The sequence below is a fragment of the Heliangelus exortis genome, chromosome 2 (genome assembly GCF_036169615.1).
Source record: "Heliangelus exortis chromosome 2, bHelExo1.hap1, whole genome shotgun sequence".
NCBI classification, from domain to species: Eukaryota; Metazoa; Chordata; class Aves; order Apodiformes; family Trochilidae; genus Heliangelus; species Heliangelus exortis.
In genome coordinates, this window is record NC_092423.1 from 29,778,651 (window position 1) to 29,792,443 (window position 13,793).

Here is a 13,793-nt window from a genome sequence, read left to right on the forward strand (position 1 = left end):
CTTCCCAGCTCTGCGCCGCCGGAGAGAAGGAGATTGTTCCTCTCTTATCCCTCATTTTGAAGTTGAGAAAAGCGATTTCTTCTCTTTTGTCCCTTTCTGTCTGGCTTCCCTTCAGCTTCATCCCTGTGCTCTCCCGGGGAGGTGCCGCGGTGGTGCGGCCGGGCGGAGGGGGCGGCCTCAGAGGCGCCCGTGTGTCAATGTGTCCGTCCTTCACTCCTCCATTGTCTGCTGCCGCCGCTGCCGCTTGCCTTAGCGCCTGCCCTCCCCTACCCGGACCGTGCAACCACTCGACAGGTGCGGCGGGCGGGCGGGCAAGCGAGCTAGCGGGCGGGCGGGCGCCTCTCCTGGCCGGTTCTCCACGCGGAGATCGCGGCCGCCGCCGGGCGGGAACGGCGCCTTAGTCCCGCTACGGCTCTGCCCGGGCGGGCGGGCAGCGGGGCAGCGCCGGGCGGGCAAATGAGTCGCGGGGCCTCTTCGCGGCGGCCATCGCGGGGCCGGGCGGGCACCGCGGCGAGGGGGTGAACGGGTGCCGGCGACGGGGTGAAGCCGGACCGTAGAAATGCTGCCGCCCGCGGGTTTGCGCGACCCTGCCGCCTTCGCCTCTTCGGCTGCCTGACCGCTTCGAGGGGCGAAGTGCCTGGGCGTCCTTTGGGGGGAACCGGCTGGGAGCCCCGAGGCCCCCGGAGCGAGCGGCTTTAGGTGTGCGGGCGGGCGGGCTGGCAGCCGTGTCTGGCCCGTCCTGGTGCCCGGCCGCCTGTCCATCCGAGGGGGCTGCCTTCTTGGCTTTTTATGGCATCGGTTTGCGGGGTGTTGTTTTTTTCTAGGCAGGAAAAGGTGTTTATTGGGTTAAAGCGAGCGAACAAAGCGCTGGTTGTATCACGGCATCGTGTCTCCAAAGTGAAGCAGACTTTGATGAATTGGGAAGGGAAACAACGCGTTTGGGGTGTTCAGAGCTGTGCCTTTTGTTAGCGCCTTTCTAAAATTAAACCGTCGGTGGAAAAACGATCTTTGTTACCGGTCCAACTTTCCACTCGTCCATCTGCAGCTGGGGCGGCATAGGGATGATCCTGCAGATCCCCAGTGAGAGCAGAGACTGAGGTTGAACATCCTTGATTTCTGCTTGTTTGTACGAAAAAGAAAAGCAGAACCATAGTACTTGGCGGTGACTTTTCATCCTCCTGTGCCCCGCTCTTTGATGTGTAATTTCTGTATCCTTTCTTTTAAGGAACAGAATTTTTCCTGGTACTGATTTTTTGAAGGCATAGCCGTATCAGCAAGCTGATTATATTTTTTTATTATTACCAATTTTTTTAATTTTTTTTTTTTTTAGTGCTTGTAGGTCATCTCATGGCTACGTATGTATCGGAATCTTTCAAATACTAATCACTTGTTCTTTGTTTTCACATTTGTTAATTGCTTGACTGACTTTCAGAAGTGAAGTCCTGTTGGTTGCTTCCTGGGTATAGAAGAGCATGGTCTCAGAATCTGGCGTATCTTCATAAACCAAAATGTGATAAAATTTTATTTTAACAAAACAGTCAAATTCTGTAGTTTTCTATTTTTGAAACTCACAGAAATACAGCGATGTACCACCATCTAGTTTTACTTGATTCAACAAGTGTAAATGAGAGATAAATTGTTTTGGGATTCAGATTATAACATATTCCCTTGAATTTTTAATTGGAAAAAAAATAGGAAGGAATGCCTTCAAGATAAAAATGCTTTTTTTATTCTGGTCCAGAAAGATGTGTCCATGTGGTGCTAACAGAAGTCCGTTCCTGGCTCAATGTGAAGGCTGAAATTAGGGTTTCAGTGGTCTTTTGTTGCTTCACTACAGGGTGTGAATTCTGCCCACCCTGAACAATTTTTTATGTTATAGTACAATGATAATCTCTGTTACATCATTGAATAATAGGACTCTACAAGCTTCCTTCCATATTAAAAAAAAAGTTAGGCATTCAGTGTATAAGAATATGCATATTATATTAGTAGATTTTTTTGTTGTTGTTGTTACTTGTTTTTTAATGCAAGAATGTCAGTGGTTTTATTGCTCACTAGTTCATAGAGTGAACAGGCAAACAAATTTTTCCTTGGCAGCCTCACTGGAGCTCACTGGGTGACTAAGGCTGCAAGAGTGATCCATCTGTAAGGGTAAAGAAATATTTCAACACTAGATAAAAACGTTTCTTTCTCTCACCTATGGAAAACTTCTGTACAACCTTCAGTCCAGTCGTCTGCAGGCATTTCTCAACCTTTGGTTTATCTTGCGAGATGGTGATGAGGTAATGAAGCTTTGTTGCCTCCATTTTGTGTGTAGAGTTTGAAGCATGAAGGCAGCAAGTCATTTTTTCAAGGTGGTGTAGGGGGTCTGTGTCAGGGCATGGAACTGGAATATGAAAGTGTAGGTTCTGTACTTTTGTGTCTTGCCCCTTAATCTCTTTTCTTTTATCTCCTGTATCTGGTTGCTACAGGTATTTAGGTTGTGGGTATTACTGTGTGTTAATTAATAATTTCAGTTGTGGGTGTTACAGGGGGAACAGGACATTAACCTTACTGCGACTCAGTATTGTTTAGAAATCTAATTATAAATGTTACACATGAAACATTCCTTATTTCCTCATCAGTTTACACGTCTGAGACTTGATTTGCAAAGAAGGTAGAAGTGGTGATGTTTTTTTCCCCTCTGATATGCTGGTTTGAGTGTGTGCAATTCAGCTCCTGGGAAATTAAATGCTATTGTAATCTGTGTGTGGGTGATCCTAAACACCTGATGTTTTCTGCAGCTGTTGCGAACAAGGTCTATACAAGAAAATACAAAGGATTTCTTTCACTGAGTATTAATAATACAATATACAATACAGTAAATGCCTTTGCTTGGATCATATTAGGAAAATGGACTGCCTTACGCTTTGGAGCGTGCCCCATGACATAGTCTTTGGACATGAAAGAGGGGAAAAGAAAATGCTGAGCTGGGTTCAAGCTGCTTTCTGTCAAATAACTAACTTCTTGTATCTTGGAGGCTTTCTTTATTTATGGAGATGTATTCTGCTGCTCTAGGATCTCTCACCTATGCTACCACTATATACTCCTTCTATGCCAAGGCTTCCCAGGATCAGAAACTCTGTCTGATCTACCATATTTTATGTAGGGGGAAAAAGAGAAGAACGGGTCAAACAAGTTGTGATATTCTTATATGGTTATCCTCCTAGCTCCTATCTCCCTGGTTCACTGCTAAGGATTTCCATTTGCACTGTCCCAACTGTGATGGATTTTTTCGAATTTAGGTTAATTGTGTCAGCAGCATCCTGTGGTTATAACTTCCACAAGTGCTTCAAAAATGGCCTCTTTTTATTTGTTTTTGAACCTGCAACTTCACAGTTTTATTTGATTTCCCAGCCCCGAATTCCTATATTGGGAGATGATGAATTGTTCCCTGTGCAGTCATGGCTTGACAGACCCTGCCTCAGTCTTTGTCAAGCTGAACTCTCGGAGATCTCCGTCTGCTACCAGTTCCCTGTGGGACCTTGCACAAAATTAGGCTTTCTCTCCACTTGGAAATTTAGGAGCAAATCCCAACACTTGACTGCAGCTGTATCCAAACTCTGGCAAGGTGAGATCTCTTCTCACTTTATCTTTTCTTGAACACTGACTTGAAGCATTCTCAAGCATCAGGGACAGAAGGACACCAAAGCATCCTCCCAAAAGATTATGTGTTCCAGACTATTGGATAAGCAGGGTTGAGGTGAACAGTGTTCTTCAGTGGGAAATACTGGACAGAGCAATAGAAAAGTACCATTTTGAGACTTGAAGGTTTGTATAATGATATGCCCTCCTGAGAGGGTTTATTAGTCTGGTTAAACCTGAGTGCTGGTGGTTTGCTTTTAGGCCTAATCTGATTGAGCAGGACCAGCTTTGATAGTTTTGCACCCAGAATACAGCCAGCATAGCAACCATGTCTAGGGAAGTTTCTTTAGACAAAACTGCTAGCAAGTTTATTTGTTTAGGCTGCAAAGTACATTTTTTAGTATATTATTTTATTTTTGTGTACATCTTTTAACTCTTAGTCATAAAAGGGCAACCCGCATAATCTCACAGATAAGGTTAACAGTGCAAAGAAGAAATTTTAAGGTGTTCAGGTATTGTGATAAAGGAGGGACAATGTGAGTGCCTTAGATAAATGTGCATTTGTTCTACCCTGTTAAAAAATTTTCTTAAAAAAGAATCATCATTACTTTCATAACAAAACAAGATATGTGTACCCTTTGCTCCATTTATATGCTCAACATTGGATCTGTAGTTTAGGAAGGAAAATAAATTGCTCCTTTGCAGGTTGATTCATACTTGTGGTCCTGATATGAACAGTGGATTTAGTTCATCTTTTCTGGTTTTCTTATGAGACTTGTAAGTTGTTAAGATTCTTTTTGGTTTCAAAAAATCCAAGCTTTAAATAAATTGTTTCATGTGTATGAATTTCATGTAGATAGGTACTTCATTTTTTTTTTTTGGTGACTCCAACAGAACAAGCAGCCTTTTGCTGATGAAGGGCTGAGATGTGTTTAATGACTGCAGAACAGTCAGAGGGCCAGCTGAGCACCTTTGCAAGCTGAAAGTTCTTTCCCATTTAAGCTTTGCAAGTGGTGGCAATAACCCAATCATGCATTATCATGGCCTCTGCAAGAGGTCATTTGCAGTGGCTTTTCAGATAGGTGGTGTTAAAATAAATTCAGAACTTCAGAGATGAAACAAAAAAAATCATAAAGCTGTAAAGGTAGTTTAAGTCCATATTGAAAAATTTTACAGTACATACAGACCCCACTCAACCTTTGGGGAATCGTGAGTGTGATAAAGTCTCTGGGAGCGTTATGTGTCAGCAGCAGTTATTCAGTGACAATAAAACCTTTTGTTGGTGAAGAAGTGGAGGCAGTTGGGTTAAACTTCTCTAATAAGAGCTAATCTGTAATTTTTTAGTGTAAGGTGAATTTATTTAAATTTTGTGTATGTAATACAGTAATCTACAGATATATGTACATGTCTCCAGACTTAAGATGATTCTTTAGGGCCAAGGAATTGTGTTGATTGGATATATCATACTAAGTTCAGAGTGCTTTAAGAGACATAATTTTTTACTCCTCATCTTATTTTCTTTCCTCACTCCCCCTGTTCAATTTTTATGCCTGTGTTGCACATAGGGCAGTAGGCTGTCACCTAGATCTGACTCACTGCCTGAGCCTACAGGTAAAGTAATTCCATCCCGATACGTTGTGTGCAATAAATTTCACCAGTGAACTGCCATGGTTGCCCATTGAACTGTGGATTTAAATCCTATTTCCATGTGATCTGTTGTTGGTTAAATATGATTACTCCCCTCAATTGCAGCAGCACTTGCTTATTAATTTAAAATTGTAATTTTCTGTTCAAAGATAACTAGACTACTCTGAGCTAATACTGGTGTATGAGGGAAAAATTAAGAAATGGAAAAAATCTATTGCGTCCCCCTAGACAGAGAAGTCTGTGGAGTGCAATAGTATTCTGCCATGCCTGAAAACCCCTTCAGCTTCCTGTACCATACTTATTCAATCTAGCTGAAGATCTTGCAAGAGCCTGCAAAAGTCAAAATAAAGATATTCCAAAATGAAGAAAGGCAAAATAAAGAGGAAGTCCAGTGACCAAAAGGTAAGGTATGGCAGTGTGGTGCTCCTCAAGTTTCTTACATGCTGTAAAGCTGAAAACAAAGCAAAACACTTGAGTTTCAGGATTTAATAGCTTTGGTCTTCTGTTAAGTATGGTTGTGTGGTGCAAGCACACTAAAGGGAAATCATCTATTAACATATTTCTGGTAAACCTTCCAACTTGGGTCACGGTTCTGTGAGGCGGTCGGAGAGGTCTAAGTGTCAGCTCATGAGGATCAGATTGTGAGACTAGGGCATACTTGAGTACTGCCTATGCAAGGGGAAAGTAGCTAAGAGGGTAAGCTGTTCGGAAGTACTGTACCTGGCTAATGGCTGATACACATTCTAACAGCTTTTTTCCTGTCTTTCGGTCTTGTCCCCACTCCATTTTTAGATACGGTTTTATCACTAAGTATGTTTCAATATAGTAAGAAGACTTCTTCATATGTGTCATATAAAACACATCATCTATTGACAAGTTATGTATGCTGGTTTTTAAATTTTCAGAGGTCAGGAAAATATTTCCAGAAGTAAATTGCAATTTCTATCACAACAGTGACTTTGTCTGAAGGAGATGTTTGTTAATACATCTAAAAGCTTTTGAAATTAGAAATGTGGTTTTGCAGTAGTATTTGCATGGAGTTTCCTGTAGGAGTTTTAAAGTTTGTTGAGTACTTTGTACATAGGCATACTTTGCAGTTCTGTTTAAGGTTTTGCTCTGCAATATCTGAGTTATTCTTCAGTCAGGTGGAGAAGTTTTGTGTAGAGATTTTTGCAGCTATTACAGACTCATAGAGTCAGACAAAGATTATTGCTTTTAGTCAGCTGGTAAGAAGGATGGATTACCTGTGCTGAGAATTAGAATTGAGGACAGACAGATCAGATAAGGAATATGCTAGACAAAGTCTGGGACAAAGAGAGGTTGGTCAGGGACACAGGAAGGAAGGAAGCACCTCCTGTGATGTCTAGAATCCCAGTGAGTTACACCCTTCTTACAGTTCCTTCAACTACAGCAGGCAGAACAATTAAATATGGCTTTGGGATTGCACTTCATTGTAATAACCACATTTTCATGTATTTTCCCTAATGTGTTTCATTTTCATGCAGAAAAAGAAGTCTAAGCAGTTCAACAGTTTGTAATTTTCAAATTTAAGTGATCCTTTCTTTTTAGGTTTTGTTTCCATAAATAAAATTTCCTACTATAAATGTTTTCTAGGGGGAAATATTTATTCAGTGCATTCAAGTTATATTTTTCCGGGTATCTTTTCTTCTGGTAAGGCACAGGAAGTGAAATTTGAGGAACATGTTACTGAGCATTAGTAATAAAGGGCTAATAGTTTATTTTTTGCTATCATTTCACTTCTCCTTTCTAACTTCTAATAGGAAGTTAGAAAAACAAAGTACATTATTTGTTTTAAATACTCAATGGGAAGTCAGCCCTCGATTTAAAAAAGGAGAGGGGATGGTGAGCTTCTCAGTTTGCAGCCTCCTCTGTACAAGCCAATACTGATATGATGAGTTTGTTTAGAGACTTGTTGCTGATTTCACCCCGTGTCTCTGCATCTCTGAGATTGCTCCTGAAAACTGGGATGGTAATCTCCCTTCTGTCCTAGGTCTGCTTCAACTGTATTATCTTACTGCATTGGTTTCATGTGACCAAGATTCCAGGATCCCCAAACCATCACCCAGTGCAATGGAAGCTTGGTGATGTGCTGCTGAATCCCATGTTTTGTCTGAGATGTTTTTTTCTCCTAGATTTTGTGGCAAAAAGAGGCCCCATTGAGCATGTCCCTAGGACTGCCTGAATCTTTGGCTCTCTGCCTTTGAGATTCATCATCCTGCACATCTGTTTCACATCCCTTCATAACACAGAGAAACACTTCTGTGCTAAGATACACGCATGAGGTTTTGAGTTTGGTTATCTTGTTTTGCAGAACTTTATTAGAATTCTTTTCCTTGAATTCGAGAAAGGAAAACATACTAATTTACTTTTCCAAAGGAGCCAAGGGAAAGGGCTTTGTGTTTTCAGTTGGTTTATTCCTGTTAAAATGCTTACTGGTGTAAGCTGAAAAGTCATGGTGCTTGATTTCCAATGTGCCCTGCCATCAGTGTATCAACTTGCACTGCTCTTGTGCCTCCAAGACTCTTTGCAGGGATAACAGGCTGGTTACTTAGTGACTTACACTGCTAAATTTTCAAGGCATCTGGCCATCAGGTCTATCCTGTGGTGAAATTGTGGGATTCTTGGAACTTTAATCTATAAGCAGTGGTCCACAGCTCACTGAAGCCAAATGTATCAGTCCAAAGCATTTAATGGGTAGCTTGTTTGATGCTATGATTAATTTAGTAGCTTAGTGGGCTCCCTGATTCACTTTTGTTTCCTGGATATAAAGAGGCCTGACTCTTTCCCTATTTCCCTTTGTCTTGTCAGCTTAAACAGTTGCTGACCTTTTCAGTCTGACCTAGTAGGTATCAGTGCTGCAAAAGCAGTGTTATGGTATGAGGAGACAACAGAAAAAAATGCTTTTGAAGCCAAGGGAGAGCGATATGTCAGTGATGGGGAAAAGGGCACTGTCTTAGTGTAGGCCAAGGTGCTCCCCAGATATTCCTTGTAACATCCTTATTACTATTTTTTGTAAGCCCAATATAAATTATTCAGTTCTTGTTAATAGCTAGGTTATTAGATTTCTGAATAGCTACCTTCATTAGTGTTCTCAGCAATTGGTTAATAAATGTTCACATCAACCTATTCGTAATCTGAGTCAAGTATCATATAATTGTATCAATTGTGGTTTTGCAGCATTGTCAAGGCTATAGGAAAATCACCTGTTGCAAAGTCCCTGATTTAGTGTCACGTTGAATATCTGCTTTCTTTTATTATTAAATTTTTAAAAAGCAAATTTAGGTTGGCACTTCTGCTTTGCATTTTATCTTCCATTAGCAAAGAACATAAGGCAAGTTTTCTAGTTTTTCAACTCTACAAACTGTGTCAAACTATGCAAATCAGCATGTGGATGCAGATGTGTTGGTCTGAATGGGCTTCAAAAGTCAGTTCATTGCCTTGGAGAGCTTGGCTGTATCCGTGATTGAACAGATCTACATTTTGGGATTTAGCATCAGTTCACTTCTTAAAATTAGAAATAATTTTTTGTTTTGTTTTCCTCATTGTATGATAGATGCAGTATCTGCTAAGTTTTTTGTCCTTTGAAAAGCTTCTGTTTCTTTCAAAAGGACATGAGATGCAGCAGTGAAAAGGTATATGCCCCCTTTTCACTAGAAGTTAATGTGTTTTGTAGAATCCTTTTCTAGATCCACATTCAAGAGCCCTAGGTTAGTTTACATGTGTTTGAAGTCCTCAGAGAAACCAGCCAAGCTTTTCAATGTATTTTCTCAATCTAGAAAAAAAAAAAAAAAGTAGTCCTTTAGCTGTCTCATTAATGAATCCTTTAAATCATTCATACCTTGCATCAGCATTGGAAGTGAGTGGTAGAAATTTAATGTAGGTTTTATTGGCATTCCTACTCTCTTCATTGGTACTTGTATTCATAACACCTACAGATGTACATCCAGTGGAACATTTATTAGATTATCTGCAGAAGTAGGTTGCTGATAATTGGTCTTTCCAGTGCATGAACAATGATGCTGTAAACAAGAAAATAGATTTTCCTATTAATAGTGTCAAGTATCACTGTGCAGAGCTGGCACTGGTACAGCCCAACCAACCACAAAGCAGATGTAAGCTTTTTCTTCCCAAAGGTAGTGATGTTTTATTGAAAAAAAGATACTTAACCTGTTCCCATTAGAAATACACAACCTCCTGCAGTAACACTTGGCTTCAGAAACCTAGCTGGATGTGGGTGGGTTGTTGTGGTCCAATGCTGGGCCTGTTCTTTCAGCATATTTTTGGTACACTGTGTTTTGAAGCTTCTCAGCCAACAATGGAAAATCTGTAAACCATTTCAGAAAGATAAACAAGTAGGTCTGAATTAACTATAGAACTGAATAACCATCAGTTGTTGTTCTTTGTTAATTTTGGCTGTGTGATTAAACTCATAACTTGAGATGTTCTCTGGTGTCACTGAGCTGTAGAGGTTCACACAGATTGCTAGTCTGCAGGTGTGAATTTCTGTTGTAGGGCTGCAGAAATTGATTGAGGAAGAATGATCTAGTTCAAATATGTAAAAAGTGCTTAAGAGTGAGGCTGTTCACAGGAGACTCCCTTAAGATCTCACCCATCTTTAAATGTGCAAGCAGAATATTTTAGGTAAGCTATTTTCTGGAAATCTTTGCTTTGCTCCATTGATTGTGAAAAGAGGCAAGGGCTGCAGGGTTGGACTTAGCTGTCTGTCATTATTCATGTTTATAATTAGGGCCAGTGCACCCGTTTTTGGGTTCTGACAGTTGGCTTTTTTTGGGAAACATGGATATGAATTTTGGTTGAGCTGATTACCTTCTAAAATCATTGACAATGAAATAGGTAGTGGTCCCCACAACTAATAGCATTGTCATTTTTTTCACTGAGCTGAGGTGACTGACATCTGTCTGTGCTTTCATTCCTAGTGTACGGGCACAAAGTGCTTCAGGAACTGCTGCAGTGTAAATGGTACTGCACACAGGTGGGATTTGCTGCCTTTGTGATTGAGTAGGGTAAAATATTATATACCTGCTCTGGTCTACATCTGGATCAAGCAGATGTCTCTTACTCAAACTTCTGCAAGCTTTTTGTAACATGATGACACTGACATTAATACTGGAAAACAGAAATGAGTGAAGCAACAGGCTAATTACTTTTTTTTTTTTTTCTAGATTGGATGATTTATACTGCTACTTTATTTTACTTCCTTTCCTGGTAATGCTTATTAATTCTGAGATTCTGGCTGTCTGGGTACATAAATGTATTTTTGAGAACTGGGTTTTCATCTGATTGCAGTTATGATGAAAGTTGCTTATAAATATATCTTTTTGAGGAGCAAAACTATCAAGACACATTCATAGCATTCATAATAACCATTGCTTTCAGTGCTGTTTTTATAGATAAACTGAGTTCTTTGGGTTACATTGATGGATTTTGAATATAGATCACTTTGCTATACACAATTGCTCAACATTTGAGCTTTTTGGTTACCAAACCAGTTTGTTCTGATAGGTGAATATTGTCAGAGTCCGATAGTCTGTGTCCAGCTTATTCTATAGATCCCACATGTGGAGGGTGTGAGATTATTCTGCTAACTCAGAAATCCAATGTAACACCACCTATCTTCAGATACGTAGTTTGTATGTAGACGTATGTAGAATTCTGTATGGACTGGCTCAAAGCTTCTCGTTTTCTTGAATGTTTTCCCTCATCTCAAAAGCAGCAACCTAAAGTCCTCCTGCATAATCAGTAATACAACGTGCTGACTCGAGTCAGTCTTCTTGGGACTTCTGTTTACTTCTCCTCACCTGGCCTTACTGAATTGCCACCCAGCTCTCAGTGCTGTTGTCATAGTACTCCCAGGTGGATTATTTTGTCATGGATCAGTCATGTTTGTCTTCTGTGTTCATGCATCTAAGAGACAGCCTTTCTGGAAGTACAGAGTGAGAAGAAGCTGTGTGGGATATATGATGCATATAAGTTCCCTAACCTCAGACCAAAGCTTGATGTATTGGAAGAAATTGGCTTTTGGTCATGAGTGTGGTCTCTGAAAATGTCTTGTAGAGTTGAGTAGATGCGAAAAGAAAAAAGGAGGTGGGAGGGGAGGGAAAGGATGTGATGTGATGCAGAGGGTTAAAACTTTCTAACATGGGAACAATGAAGTAGCCAGGCAGGATGTGGCCAGGCAGGGCATCTTTGGACAGGATAACTCAGATTTATTGCAAAGGCAAATGAGAGGTGCTGCTGATAGGCATAGAGAAAACCCAGACTCAAATAATTCTGGTTTGCCACATCATCATTTCTCACCTAAGTGCAAAAATTCAAGGTCCAAGGTGAAAAGTACACCGTGAAGAAGACTTTGAGCCTTCTTCCCAACTAACCCACGGCCACCAGGAGACAGTATGCATGCAGAAATATATGGAATCTTATGTTAATAACTTCTGGGAGATGATTTGAATAACCCTGCTTCTTGCATGGAAATGTAATGCATATGTATGATTTATAAGGGTAAAAGTGTAACCAAATAACCAAGTGGTGTGCGTGTTGGGTGGAGCGATCCCCCGCGCACCCAGTGCCATAATAAAGAATACCTTGCTTTATAGTCTCAATCTCTGTGGCTATTGATTTATACCAACTTCCTTGGCTTCAGCTGATATAAAAGTATAGATAAATGGGAGTGCTACATTTCTTTCTTTCTTGGTCTTGTCGTACTTGCAGCAATTTTCAGCTTAGAAGGTTGCATCATCCCTATGTTTAGTAGTCCCTGATAGACAATCCTGCCATGAATTCTGGAGCTTTCAGGCTTCTGTGCAGAGGTGAGGAAATTGCTTTCTGAAGTCAGGCTAAGAATGCTGGTATGTGAGCTGCCAGGCAGTGGGTAGGATAGCGAGTGTGTGCCTCCTCTCTGCCTGTTCAGTCTGTAATAGCTGTTTCTGTGACTCACACAGGATAATAGTTGATTGTGTAGGCACCTGTGCCATACACTGTTGGGTGGGTTGTGGTTGGTTTGTTTTTGTTTGTTTCCAAATGCCAACTTGCGGATATGAATGTATTGCCATAGGTTATCTTGGCTTGATCTGAGATTAATTCTGTCGATCAGTGCCTAGAAAATAACTATTAGTAGGTTGAAGCAATGTGAGCATTGACTACTTTTATCCCCTGCTCCAGAAATTTGTTCAGCAAAACTATGTGCTGTCAAAATGTTTAAGTTGCTCTGAGGAGGAAGAAGTAGCTGCAAGAAACATGGGACCGCTTTTGGGATGTAGTGATACGAGTCAGCTATGGACTCCTTTTCTGTCCAAGTGAATGTTACTAATAGCATAACCAGCGTTAGATCGTATGTTTGGAATAGCTGACATGGTGCAAAGTGTTGTGCTTTTCCACTGCTGGCTCTTTGTGCTGTCTCTTTTTTAGCCAGAAATACAAGAATTCAGGTATCTGGAAGATGATTCATTATCCTGCAAGTAAAAAGACGTGTTAACTTGGTCAACTCCTTTCCCTTGTGTATGCTTTGAAGAAATAACTGGGGAGTTAGAAGTTAAAACTGCTTACAGCAATTGGTGTTCACTACTTGCAAGTGTGTAAGAGGTGCTGGCTATTATTCTATTCCTCCTCTGATTACTGTATTTAGTTCATGAAATAAAAAACAGTGAGCAACTGGGAGATAAGAGCTGTAGATAAGAGCACAGCAATGGAACTCTCAGCAGTCAGGAGAGCTCTTACTAATACCTGGCCCTTCAAGAACTGTATCTAGTTTCTCCTTTTAGTTGCTTTAAGAGACCTTGTTACCAAATGATAAATTTCTGTATATGTCAACCCAAGTGTATGATTTCTTTTTCTTGTCTTGTCTTTCCACCTGCCAATTATTAAGGTTTTTTTCTTTTTTTTTTTTTTTTTTCAATGTACTGCTGTGACTCACATCTTTCATATGGTTGCTGATTATGAGACATACAAGTCCTTTGCCTCAGTAGTTCAGTTTACTGTTCTCTTGGCCTTGTCAAGGACATCAGGAGTGCTTCTGTTATGGGAGATTTCTGCCCTATCTTTACCTTGTTAGTCAGCTGAGCTACTTCTGTAGAAATAAATTCTTGGTTACTCATGTAATACATATCCACTCTCCTGAAATACATGCAGTGTGTACATTAATTGGCGGCAATGGGGTTTTTTGGACTCTTTTTCAAGAAACATCTTCCTGTTTATCAGTGATGAGATCCATGGTACAAATTTTGGTGAGTTTGTCATCTCATTTTTATCTGGATTTACTTACTTCTCTGCTGGATAACTACTCAAGTTACACGAGTCTTGGCTGGAGACCCTTATGAACCCTATGAACAGGTTTTTTTGTTTTATTTTTTATTTAATGTGTGGTAAATTTCATTCTCTTTTGGTATTTGTACTTGCTGCAGGATGAAACGAATTCCACTTGTTTCATCTCTCATTTTCTCTCTCCTGCAAGGCATACTAGGAAAGGATGAGTACTTTTGTTGGAG

At 40.5% G+C, this 13,793-nt stretch overlaps 1 protein-coding gene and 1 long non-coding RNA gene across 3 annotated transcripts in view; one reads left to right on the forward strand and one right to left on the reverse strand.

Annotated features, from left to right (window-relative positions):
- BZW2 (basic leucine zipper and W2 domains 2) overlaps positions 1–13,793 on the forward strand; it is a 55,134-nt gene that overhangs the window by 531 nt on the left and 40,810 nt on the right. The window contains exon 1 of one of the 2 annotated variants that reach the window (XM_071735375.1): positions 158–294. The exons of the other annotated variant lie outside the window; for it this stretch is intronic. The gene's annotated coding sequence lies outside the window, so the exon portion shown is untranslated. Of the gene's footprint in view, positions 1–157; positions 295–13,793 lie in introns of those variants that run through there. 2 annotated transcript variants of the gene reach the window in all.
- On the reverse strand, positions 9,081–10,480 carry LOC139792284 (uncharacterized). The gene is made up of 3 exons (XR_011724206.1): positions 10,333–10,480; positions 9,460–9,616; positions 9,081–9,311 (listed from the first exon to the last, which is right to left on the reverse strand). It is a non-coding gene; the product is annotated as an uncharacterized lncRNA (long non-coding RNA).